The sequence below is a fragment of the Polistes canadensis genome, unplaced genomic scaffold, assembly GCF_001313835.1.
Source record: "Polistes canadensis isolate GaletaPanama2010 unplaced genomic scaffold, ASM131383v1 scaffold_359, whole genome shotgun sequence".
In the NCBI taxonomy this organism is placed as follows: domain Eukaryota; kingdom Metazoa; phylum Arthropoda; class Insecta; order Hymenoptera; family Vespidae; genus Polistes; species Polistes canadensis.
In genome coordinates, this window is record NW_014569906.1 from 45108 (window position 1) to 57500 (window position 12393).

The 12393-nt window shown below is 31.9% G+C and overlaps 1 protein-coding gene across 1 annotated transcript in view; it reads right to left on the reverse strand.

The window, feature by feature from the left end:
• Positions 1-1465: 1465 nt before the first annotated feature.
• Positions 1466-12393, reverse strand: part of LOC106791959 (transcription factor SOX-11-like) — a 48849-nt gene continuing 37921 nt past the window's right edge. The window contains exon 3 of the mRNA XM_014758018.1: positions 1466-1489. The gene's annotated coding sequence lies outside the window, so the exon portion shown is untranslated. The remainder of the gene's footprint in view (positions 1490-12393) is intronic.

The following is a 12393-nucleotide window of genomic DNA, read 5'->3' on the forward strand; positions in this document are numbered from 1 at the left end:
TCATTCAAGGCCGACAATTTGAAATAACGTAAACCTTGTCACGGAATCAGAATCAGAATCAGAATCAGAATCAGAATTTGCAAGGAAAATCCGTGAATCCGATAATATTGTTAAGATCATTTACACCTCTATTCGATTCTATTGTTTCTTTTGTTGTTTTTTTTCTGTTTTGTAGTTTTTTTTCTACTATAACGTGTGATTTTGATAATATGTGTATATTATATTTGAAATTAATATAATGTAACGAATTGTTAATATTATATTCCTGAACTTTACATGCTAAAATTATAACTCGACAAATTATTCTACGGGTAGAAAAAAGAGTGTACTTTAATTTAATATGAAAATCATTAAAATCCGCTTGCTATAAGTATAAAAAATATTTAGAAAAATGACATTTCTTCGAAATCCACCGTTGTAAATGAAACATTGTCTTCTTTCAAATTACTTTTATTAAATGTTATTTAAATGCACTTCCGAATGTTGCGCATGTGTTTAAAAGTAATAATGCATCTAATACATCAAATTTAAGATTATAACCTTCTCATTTTAACATTCTTTTAATTTTTATGCAATTTATCAAATAAAACTACACTATAAAGATGTAATTATTACACAATATACATATATTTGTTATTTGATTTAATCTTTTAGAGAATGCATCGATTATTTTATATTTAAAAAGAAGGGAAAAAAAAAAAAGAAAAAAAACAAAAAGAAGAAGAAATGAGAAAGAAATTGTCATCCTTGAAAAAAAAAAGGGCTCGTAAGTACCCGATGAAATATAAAGTAAACGGATAGGGAAACGCGTTAGTATCACGCCATACTCTCGGTACACTCCCACGCATAGGTAGAATATAAACATAAGCAGGAAGGGCAAGGTATATTATTACTTTTGTTCTTATACAAATAACAAAAAATATACGAATAAAAGGAAAGAAAATATGGAGGAGTTTATGGTTAACCATAAAACGGTCGATTAAAAGCTAATTTGGTTTGCCAATGGTTTGCCTGCCACTTAAACGGCCAACTTATTTCTTTTTTCCCTTTTATTTTATTTTTATTTTTTTTTTTTCGTAATATTATTGCAATGATAGGGGTCAGACAGAGGAGGAGAAGGAGGAGGAGGAGGGAGGGAAGAAAGTGGACTGGTATCTGCTTATGCAAAGTAAAATAATACAGCTTGGATTTGTAAACGAACGTGGTAGCCACATTGAGGATATCGCATTGGTAGTGTGTTAGGGAAACATGGGAAGGGTTAAAAGGGATAGAAATAAGGTTTCCTTTAGCATTCCCATTCATTCCTCCAAACCCTTTAGCGTTTATTTCACGGTTATTCTATCTGTTCGTGAACGTAGAAAACGAGATCCACGCGTAACGACTTACCCATTTGCATGGAAAATCCGTATCGATGGTTACGTACCGAGACGACAAACTAGTGTAGAAGGAATACTCTGACGTAAGTTTCTTCCTTAGTCCCAAGAGATTCCTGAAAGTCGATTTCTCCGTATGGGTTGGTTGGTTGGTTGGTTGGTTGGGTGGGTTGCTTCAACGAAAGAACCCAACCAACATCATAGAAAATAACGTAAGAAAGGAAAAATAAAGAACGATGATCGCGTTTACGCACTTTAACTGCCCTAAGGCTGTGATTCTGAACCATAGAAAAAGAAAAAGAAGAAGAAGAAGGGGGAAGTGAAGAGGGGGATGGTGGTGGTGTGTATTTGAAGGGGGAGGAGGTAAACGAGAGGAAGGACGGTGATGACGAACAAACCACCACCCCACTGCAACTGCAACTGCACTGCACTGTACTCTCTCTTTCTCTCTCTCTTTCTTTTTTTGTTCTTTTACTCTCTCAATACTACGGTCTATAAAAATAAAAACGAAGGTCCGTTCGACTCCGGTGTGTTGTGCTGCTCGAAGAAAACTTACTCGTTTCTTCTTCTTCTTATTTTTATTCTTATTCTTTCTCTCTTATATATTTTCTTCTTCTCTTATATTCGTGTCTTGCGTGGGATATCTCTGGGAATAACTGACCCGCACAACGTTCTCTACATTTCTCTCCCGTTTTCTTTCTTTCTTTATTTCTTTATTTATTTCTTTCTTTCTTTCTCTCGGTTGAATTGACACATCCATTTCTTTTTTATTTTCTTTTCTTTTTTATTTTCTTTTTCTTTTTCGGTTTTTTTTATTCCGTAGTTTCGTCTCCGTTTATTTCTCGTTCTCCTCCCACTATTACCACTACCAATACTACTACTACTACTACTACTATTTTAAGGATTACGTAGGAACTTCGAAAGATAATTGAGATTGAGAAGGGCGCGAGTTCCTCGTCCCCGTATCTCCTTGAAATTCATTTACATATACGTATAGGTATGGTAGGTGTATCAATGTTTTACATGTGTGTATGTATGTATTTATGCGTGAGTATGTGCACGCACGTCGAAAATAAATGTAAGATGAAAGAGAGACCGACGACGACTCGTCTCTCTCTCTCTCTCTCTCTCTCTCTTACCGACTAACACGACACACACACACACAAACATTTCATATATTTCTATCTCTTATTTTCTTTTTCTTTCACGCACATACGTTTTCTCTATCTTTATCACTCTTTCTCTTACTTTGCGTATACGCAAATGTCAACGAGTCACGTTTCACGGGTTCGTAACGTCTCGTCCGATCGTTCCTATTCCAATCGTGTTCTCATATTTATCACCATTTACTCTCTCTCTCTCTCACTCACTCATCGTTAATAATAATCGTTGCGATATCGCGTTGCAAAAGATGTTATTTTAATTTTATTAATTTTTTTCTTTTTTTTTTTATCTCTCTCTCTTTCATTTTAACACGATATTTATTTCTAAAAGCAGATGAAAAACGTCGAGTAGTTCGAAGAGTCGAGATTATTTTGTTTTTGTTGATCAGACGCGAAAATAATTTGACGTGTCATCGAAGTTGAATTTTGTGTTGTATAAGTCATCAATTTAGTCAGTCGGTTTTGTCGGACACGAGAAACAGACGAGTAATCTTTTTTTCTGTCGAATATAAAAAGACAAAAAAAATAATAATATATATATATATGTATGTATGTATGTGAGAAAAACAGAAAAAGAAGTCGAGCAGGCTGTCCTATAAAAAGCTATCGTTCCTGACCTCCCGCAACGAGACGTTTTGCCTTCCAGCATACACGATACAATGTTCTCTCTTTCTCTCTCTCTCTCTTTCTCTCTCTCTGTCTCTCTCTTTTTCTACGTAGGCGCGACACGATCGACTATTACTGTATGTATAAGAATTCAAACACATGTGTGTCTACAAATATATATATATATATATATATATATATATATATATATTTATATTAAGTTGTCCCATAAGTTTCTTCCATTTTTTTTGACACGACTTCTATAGACAATATTTGTTGTTTAAGATCGATTAACTGTGTTATATATGAATTTATATATGGACCATTTATTTTGAAAGTGGTGTAAGTCTATTTTCTGTTATTTTGAGAAAATTTAAGCTTTGCATATTTGTTAATTGAAAAATATTTATTAATTATATCAAGTTTGACAATGTTTCTATTAATTTATTGATATTTAATTTCATTATATACATTATTTTTAAGTTAATTTAAATAAAATAATATATATTTACAGGCTGCAAATGGAATTACACCACTTTCGAAATAAACGGTCCAAATATATATATTGATTATTGATATCTGACTAATAATGATTGAGATAAATTTGTCTTTTGATATCTTGGATCAGATCGATTTGTATTGTCCTAAACGATTATCTACAAGTTTATAAAATTTTGTAAAAATATCTGAGATATATATACGGTAATTATTGGTGATCGTATATATTCGGAAACACATTAATATTATTATTATTATATAAGTTGAATTTATAATAATATTTTATAAATATTTTCAAATACTTTTGGGGAACGTTTAAATGAGAAATTTGTTCAGAATGTTAGAATGAAGGAACGTTTAATGTACGATGATGATAAATTAAATAATATATTATATTTATATAATATTACAAATAAAAATGTATTTTCCATTATATCACAGGATTATTTATAAGATAAAACACACCACTTATTACGGATCTGATGTTGCTCTTGTAAGTTTGTAGAAAACAGGCGCGGCACTAACGCAAACTTTTTATTTTTATACTCTGATATCGATGGCATACTGCATACTCCATAAACGATTATTACGACAGCCTCTTAATTCCATGAAACTAACGATCGCAGGACGATACGATTCTTCTTAGTCAAAGAAAATCACGCGATAAATATACGTAACTGTAATTATTACTAACAACAGTGTAAAGTTAATCAAGAGAGTCAAAGAAATAAAATCAAGTAGTAGATTTGACAATATTTATAATTATTATAATAGAAAATAAATCATTTATAATTAATTATACGATAACGCGACGGATTATTATTAGATCGATAAACTAATAACTAAAAAATCGATTATATAATATGAATGTTTTTAGAAATAAATTTATGTGTACCCCCTATATATCGATATATCAGTAAAATAAACAACGTAATATTGTACAAATTTTATTTTCTATACACAAATATGTATTGTCCTATTCGATTATCGAAATATATATATAAAAAATACTTGCTTACCTCTCGGGGTGAGTTGAGAAATAAAATATTATAATTATATTTATAAATCGCGATAGACAAGAGATTTAAAATGTATATATTCAATGTTATCTATTATTTAGATTGATTAATTAAATAGTCATAATTACAGGTATATAATATCCAAATGTTATAAGAAAAGAGATACAAAATGACATAAGAAGTAATTACTTATAAAGACATCAACGTGTATAAAGATTGTTTTAGAAAATTTCTTAATATCGAGGAAAGATATCGTAAATATAAGTTTAATTCGTTCGGGTATGTCGCATAGTACGTACGGTCGTGTAATCGTTAATAAAGTGGACTAATTATCTTTCAATTGGCACCGCAATAAACAGGCACCGCCACCATACGTAAAGTCGGCCGTTTATAGTGTCAGCCACCATAATTCACCTTGTTCATTAAGACCAATCAGTTTTTATTATCTGGGTACGGACTCGTCCGCTCAGCCGCTGGCGAAATATCACGGTCCGACGATTTTATTATGCTACCACGGTCTGCCCCTTATTGTTTTTGAACTACGTATGTATATGTAGATATATATATATATGTGTATAGATATATATACACACGTATATTAAGTCGAACTTTATCGCGCTTTTAAAACTCTCATTCTTTCTATTTCAACCTAAGCGTTAAGTAGAACTCACCGAGGTGGAAGTCCCTTTCCCGTCTTATTACAATTTACCCTACCTTCTTCTCTTTTAACCATTTTACTTTTTCCTTTTCTTTACTTTACTTTACTTTTCTTTTTTCCATCATTTTTTTTCATTCGACAATTTTTCAAAGATATTATCTACCGCGCGTGTACTCTTTCCCCATTATTCTTTTATTAATTAATTAATTATCACGCGCGCGGTGTTGGAAAATATCAAATCAAGATTTGTTAATCAAATTTTAATCGTAAAGGATAAAATAAACGTATAGGATTACTATAATTGATATTAAATCTTACGATATATCAGTAAAATAAACAACGTAATATTGTACAAATTTTATTCTCTATACACAAAATATATATAAAAAATACTTGCTTACCTCTCGGGATGAGTTGAGAAATAAACCAAAAATGTGAGATAAATATAAGTGAAATAATGATAAGACATTGTAACAAAATTTTGTAAGTTGTACAATAAAAACCTGATTATATATATATATATATAATATATACACTTATATATTTATATATAGAGGTATATATATACACTTTTTTACCTCTCGAATTCGATAACAAATTTTTGACATATTATAATACAATTTGAAAACAATAAAGCGTTACATACATTCTTATAAGCTATTAAAATCAGGTGTGTTTCATAAACAGTTACCTTATGGTGTATTACTTAGAAAAATGATGAAAGAGTGCAACAAAAAAGAAAAGAAATCTTTTTCTCAGTTTCTTCAGATACGTACAAGATGAAAACGATTCTTCTCGCTGCACGAAAGTGGTTGGGAAGAGAAAATCAGACGATGAGAGAAAAAGAGAGAGAGAGAGAGAGAAGGAATGAAACGTGGAGAAGAGAAGAAATCGGTAGGCCTTGAACCCCGATGCGGGACGAAGGACGAGGAAACACTAAAAATATCCCGTGCAAAAATCACCTCGGACACGGCGCAACGGGTTTAATGGCAGTTCGGCATGCAAATCTTTTGGAAGGGCAGAGAAAAGTTGCGCGAATCGTGCACGCATCGTCGTATTAAAACCTATATACACACACACACACGAGTAAAAACGTTTTTCCCTACGACATCCTACGGGGGGGAAAAGGGAGGGGGGAGGGAGTGGTAGGAGGAAAATAGAAATAAAGAATAAAGAGTGAAAAATAAATTGTATTTAGGATTAAACGAACAACAAATCCAACGTTTTTAGTTTGTATTGGTAACGTGAAAGCAACAGTAACACCATCACCACCATCACCAACGTCACTATCTAACCATAAGCAACCAGCCAACAAGTTTAATGCTGGTAGTTGTAGTTGTAGTTATAGTTGTGGTAGTATTAGTGGAAAGAGACAAGTAAAAGGCGACCAAGGCAGTTATATTTAGCAAATCCAATGGGGATCACCTCGAACGTAAGGGGGTGGTAGGGGCAACATTTTCCTTACCCCACGCGAATATGAAATTTTATCAAAGATTTCAGATTCTAGCTGAATTTTTCTTCTTCTTTTCCTCGTTTGATGAATCGAATCGAGTTCGATTAACATTTCGATAATTATTCGTAACGTTTGTTTTTTTTTTTGTTTTCGGTGTTTTTATAATAAAAGTCTAAATAATAAAATAATGTAGATAAAATATAAATAGACAAAATTAGATAAGAGAGATTAACCGAAACTAACAGACACCAGTCGTCATCTATCTTTTTTATCTATCCAACTACCTACCTACCTACCTACCTACCTAACTTCCTACCTACCTACCTATCAACGAGTAGTCCTATCTCAAGAAACTTACTGGGTTGCCTACCTACAACCAACATCAGAATCTACCTGACTTTTCTCTACCTACGTGTATCGAGAGTGTAGTTATCGAGAGTAACGAAAATGCATCTCTACCTAAATGTTACAAAAAAATATATATAGATACCACCAATCTTTTCTAATTTCAAAATTTACTCGAAACAAATAACTTTCCTGTTAATTGATAAATATCATCTCCGATTGAATTAACCTGAATAACGTGAACTTATCGATTTTTTTTACCCAATTCGATGATAATGATCGATTAACAAACAAGCTACGTGCCCAAGGTAATAACCCCCCCCCCCCCATGTGTTCGATACCATTACAAGTATGAAGAAGATGAAGAAGAAGAAGGGAAAGAAGAACAAAAAAAAAAAGAAAAGAAAAGGGGGGGATGAAAAATAAACGCGTACATGGGATGTAAACAGTGCGGTTGTTGGCAGCCCTGTTTCTTCTGTTGGGTGCAACGCCACCGCGGACCTTGAGCGATTATTTTACTGTGAACCCGACTCTCTCTCTCTCTCTCTCTCTCTCTCTCTCATTCTCTCTCATTCTCTCTTTCTTTCTTTATTTCTTTCTCTTTCTTTCTTTCTTTCTCTTTAGTTCACTCACTCGGCAGCTCCGTTTTACGTGCATTGCATTCGCGAGTGGCTCGTGCGCCCACACACACCTACCTCCACCACCACCACCACCACCACCGTGTAACTTTCCGGGCACACGATCCTCTCTTGATCGAGGAAGACGACCAACAGTGTCGACAAACTTCCAAGATTCTCCTTTTCTATTACAAACACCTATTCCTTTTCTCTTTTTGTTTCATTTCTTTTCTTTTCTAATTTTTTTTATTCATCCTTTCGTCTCTTCCTTACGATTTATTTGGTTATTGTTGAGTTTTTCTTTTTTTCCTCCCCCTTTTCCATACCTTCTATTAGTTAAACATAATTTTTCCCATGCCAGACACGTAGACAAATATTTTTCTTTAACGTTTTAAAAGCATATCTTCCTTTCGACTGGGGTTTCCTTTTTTTTCTTTTATTTTCTTTTTACAAAAGGATAAATATATTTTATTGTACGTACACATGTGTGTGTGCGTGTGTGTGTGTGTGTGCAGAGTTTTTTATTTTTTACATTTTAAATCATTTATTCCTATTTCACGTGTTAGATTTCATTCTACGCTGTCGAAAAATAGCTTATCGGACATTAGCATGTCGTTCGGGGAATGGGATTATCCGATAAGATTGGGATAACATCGTAGACAACATTATTTTACCTGTCTGATTGAGATTAGAATCTTCGATCATTTTTTTTTTTTCAGATTATTATTACGTTTCTCTTTTCTTTTCCTTTATCGTTTTTTTTTAATCTTAGAACTGATTTTCGAGATCTCGTTATCGTAATTGGAAATCTTATGAGATATTTTAAGAAAATGGTTACGAATATATATATTCCGATAGAAAATCTCTATAAAATTGAAAACAAAATCACTACATTTTCATTGGATTTATATTGACTCATTTCTATTAATACGTTATCACATATCTTATATTTAACCGTGCGTGTTATTACATGATTCTTATTTTAATCTTTAATCAAATTTTGTTCCTCCTGTGTGTAAGAATACGAACAAATCTTTTGCGAAAAAAAAACACTTTGAAAAATTCTTACAAAAATTTGCATCCCTCTGCTGCATGATGATAAGCTCGAAACTTTTCAACCCCCTCTCTCTCCACGTGCCAGACTGTAAACTTTTCTTCTTTTATATATAAAATATGATATGTATTCTCTATGTATATTATATATTAAAGTAACACATCTACACTTCATAGAATAAGTTAGAAAAAATAAATGTTACAAATTTCCCATAAATTTATTTCATTTCGTAAAAGCAAATACATTGACAACGATGATGATCATAATTTAACACCATATGTGTTAATAATGTTACTCACATGCTATTAATTATAATAGTAATATAAAAAATCAATTAAATATAAAATAAAAGAAGGAAAAATAAAAAAAAAAAGAAGAGTCAAATGTGATGGAAAATGAGAAAGGGGGAAAAGTGTGGAGGAAGAAGAAGATTTAGAAAGAAATCAGGATGAGAGGTAGAGGGTTTTCTCGAGGAGTAGTCGGTGTCGGTGGAGAGAGGGGGGGGGAGTGTTGAGGAGGGGTGTAGAGCGTAGGTGGAAGGAACGTTCATCCCGAGAGGTAAATAACGCGGATTTTACGCAGCTCCCGACGAGACGGCGGAAAAGTTCGATGGTCGAGAGGCTAACGACCGTATACCACCACCACCACCACCATTACCATCACTACCAATATCAATATACCAACACCATCACAACGAACCATCGTCTTCTTCGATCGTGTTGAGAAAGAAAGAAATAGAAAGAAAGAAAGAAAGAGAGAGAAAGATCGACGTCCTGTATACGCGAAAGGATCTCGAAACGAGAATCCTGCGTGAGCAGAGAACTCGTGCACGCTTGGTTTTATCGGAATGTTAAGTAAATAGTTGATTCCAAACTCGATCGTGATATATCGTAAGCTTCGATCTACGATAGCTTGACTAAGGGGGGAGGGGGTTCTAGGGAGGGGCAGGAAAAGACAGGGAAGGGATTAAGAAGAAAGGAAAAAATAAAGAAAAAACAATCCAATCGGAAAAATTGTAACCGGTTGCGGTTTGTGCATTTAAAACGTACTCCTTTTCATCGACCCTGATATCACAACTTTGCCGCGTTCCTTTCATTCGCGGATTCGATACGATTCCTGATCTTTTTATTTATCTGTATCTCTATCTTTCTTTTTTTTTTTTTATTTCTTTAATGATGTATCTCTTAGATTTTCTATTACCTCTTTACCTTTCCCTTTCTTTCTTTATTTATTTATTTTTATTTCAACACATTCTCGTCTCTTATTTTGTTAATTTGTTATTACTCAGATTGAAATTATTTTTGTAATCTTTGATCGTTTTATTAATAATTAATATGTAATCGTATTTATATATATATATGTAATTTTTAACAATGATTTATTTATCATTTTATTCAATTATCATCTTTCATTTAATTTATATATTTATTTTCATTAATATTATATATCTTATATTATTCTGATTTATGTTAAATCTTTGAACGATTTGTACTTTGATCGGTACTCTTTTATAAATCTGTTTTTTCTTCTTCTTCTTCTTTTATTTCTAAACTTCTTTTGTGTGTGTGTGTATCTTTTTCTTTTTTGATTTTTCATAATTAATATATTATATTATATATAATAAATTATGCGCTTATGTATTTAATGTGTGCTTACGTACGTGCATTACAAAGCAGAGACGTAGAATAAACAAAATGATGAAAAATAAATGTTTACGTAAAAGTATATGAACGCGCGTGTAAGAAAACTAATATCAATATTATAAGTATATGTATGTACGCGTATTTTTTGAAATTTTTCTTATTCTTTCTACGTGTGTGTATATATATATACGTCACTGTTGTGTTATTATTTTGTTCGTCTTATTATGACCTCGACCAATGAGATCATTGACCATACATACATTCATTAACTTACTCGTTTAATAAAAACGCGAATGGATTCAAAAATTTTTTATAGATAGTTTTACAAAAAAAGTAATTAAATTCTTTTCCAAATCCTTTAAATATTACATACGCGTACACGAATTAAATATTATAATTTAATTAATCTCTGAAAGAGAGAAATACAAAGAAATTAATTGAAAATATTTAAAAAAAAAAAAGTGTAATCGATTGAACATATTTTTATTTGTTCGAGTTAATCTACAACAAAAATTAGAGAAAAATATAATTGTTGCCAATATAAAAATATTAAAAATGATCGTACGGTAAAATTGAATAATTTCTAATGAAGTGGGAGAAATAAAAAAGAAAAAAAGAAGGGTGTAGGATAAAAAATGAAGGAAAATGATCGACGATCAGATTCGGCGTGTTCTCGATCGCGAATCGCTAAAAATATCATCTAACTGGTCGTCGTACCGGTGACGTATCGATTGAAACTAAGGCAAACACAGCCGCGATCGTGTTATTTCAATCATCGACGGGCAAAACGGCACACCGGTTCGAAAAAGAAATCTTGGACTTGGAAAATATTTATCGTACGCAAGCGCGACGCACGCCACGGTGTTAAAAACGAAAACACCACGCAACCCCGGTGTGCTTCTTTTGCACGCGCGTGAGCATCCTGGATGAAAAAAAAGTAAAAAGTAAAAAGAAAAAAAAATAGAAAGGAATAAAAAACATCTCGAGGTTGTTACCATTTTTTTTTTTTTTTCATTCTCGTACGATAATAACAAATTAAATATTAAATTTATTAACGCATCCGTGTATATCATTATTTTCTTATAAACAAATGATTAAAATATTAAAATTATATTTATATTTAAAACGTAGAATTATATTAGATTAATAGCTAAACAAAAATATTTTCTTTCGTTTTACTAACGAATAATATAATAATTTAATAATTATGCGTTTTTTCGTTGCACTCGTGATGCATTTGATAGCACGTACGTTGTAGGGGTTTGACGTTGACGTTCTTTTGTCAAGAAACCGTGTGTTTTTTATTTTTCTTTTCCTTTTGCGTTTTAAATGAAAATTTATCAAAGTTTCTTCTCGTACGTCGTCAAGAATCGAATTCGACTTTGACAAAGAATATGTATTAATCAATTATACGCGACGTTGTCATCGATAATTCATTGCGGAAGGTCAGGCTGTTTTTAATCGTACTTCGTATTCCTCATTGGATTACAACAACGAGTAATGTATTTAAATTTTAGCACAAATTGCGTCGAGAACTCTTCGATAAGTAATCATTTTTTTTGTTGTCTCCCAGATTGTTCGAATAATCGATTAGATTAGAAAATCTTTTTAAAAGAAATCAAAATGAACGCGTAAGAGTAGAAATTATTTTTCATGATTTTTATTTTATTTTAAAGAAAATATTTTCACCCTTCTTATGTTTGTTTGTTTGTTTGTTTTTGGTTAAAACTTTGTTTGCGATTCAACGAGTTGATAAAAGAAAACGAAAAGGAAATTAAATTTGGAAAATAATTTAACAAGAGTTGATTTAATTTTACATGGAAAACCACGATTTCTTTTTAGGCACCGTAATAAAAAATATTCTCTCGATGTATACATCTTAAAATTCGTCGTTTAATTAAACTCAATACAAACCTGTCTGTACACACATATATACGTATACGTATACATACGTGTACATACGT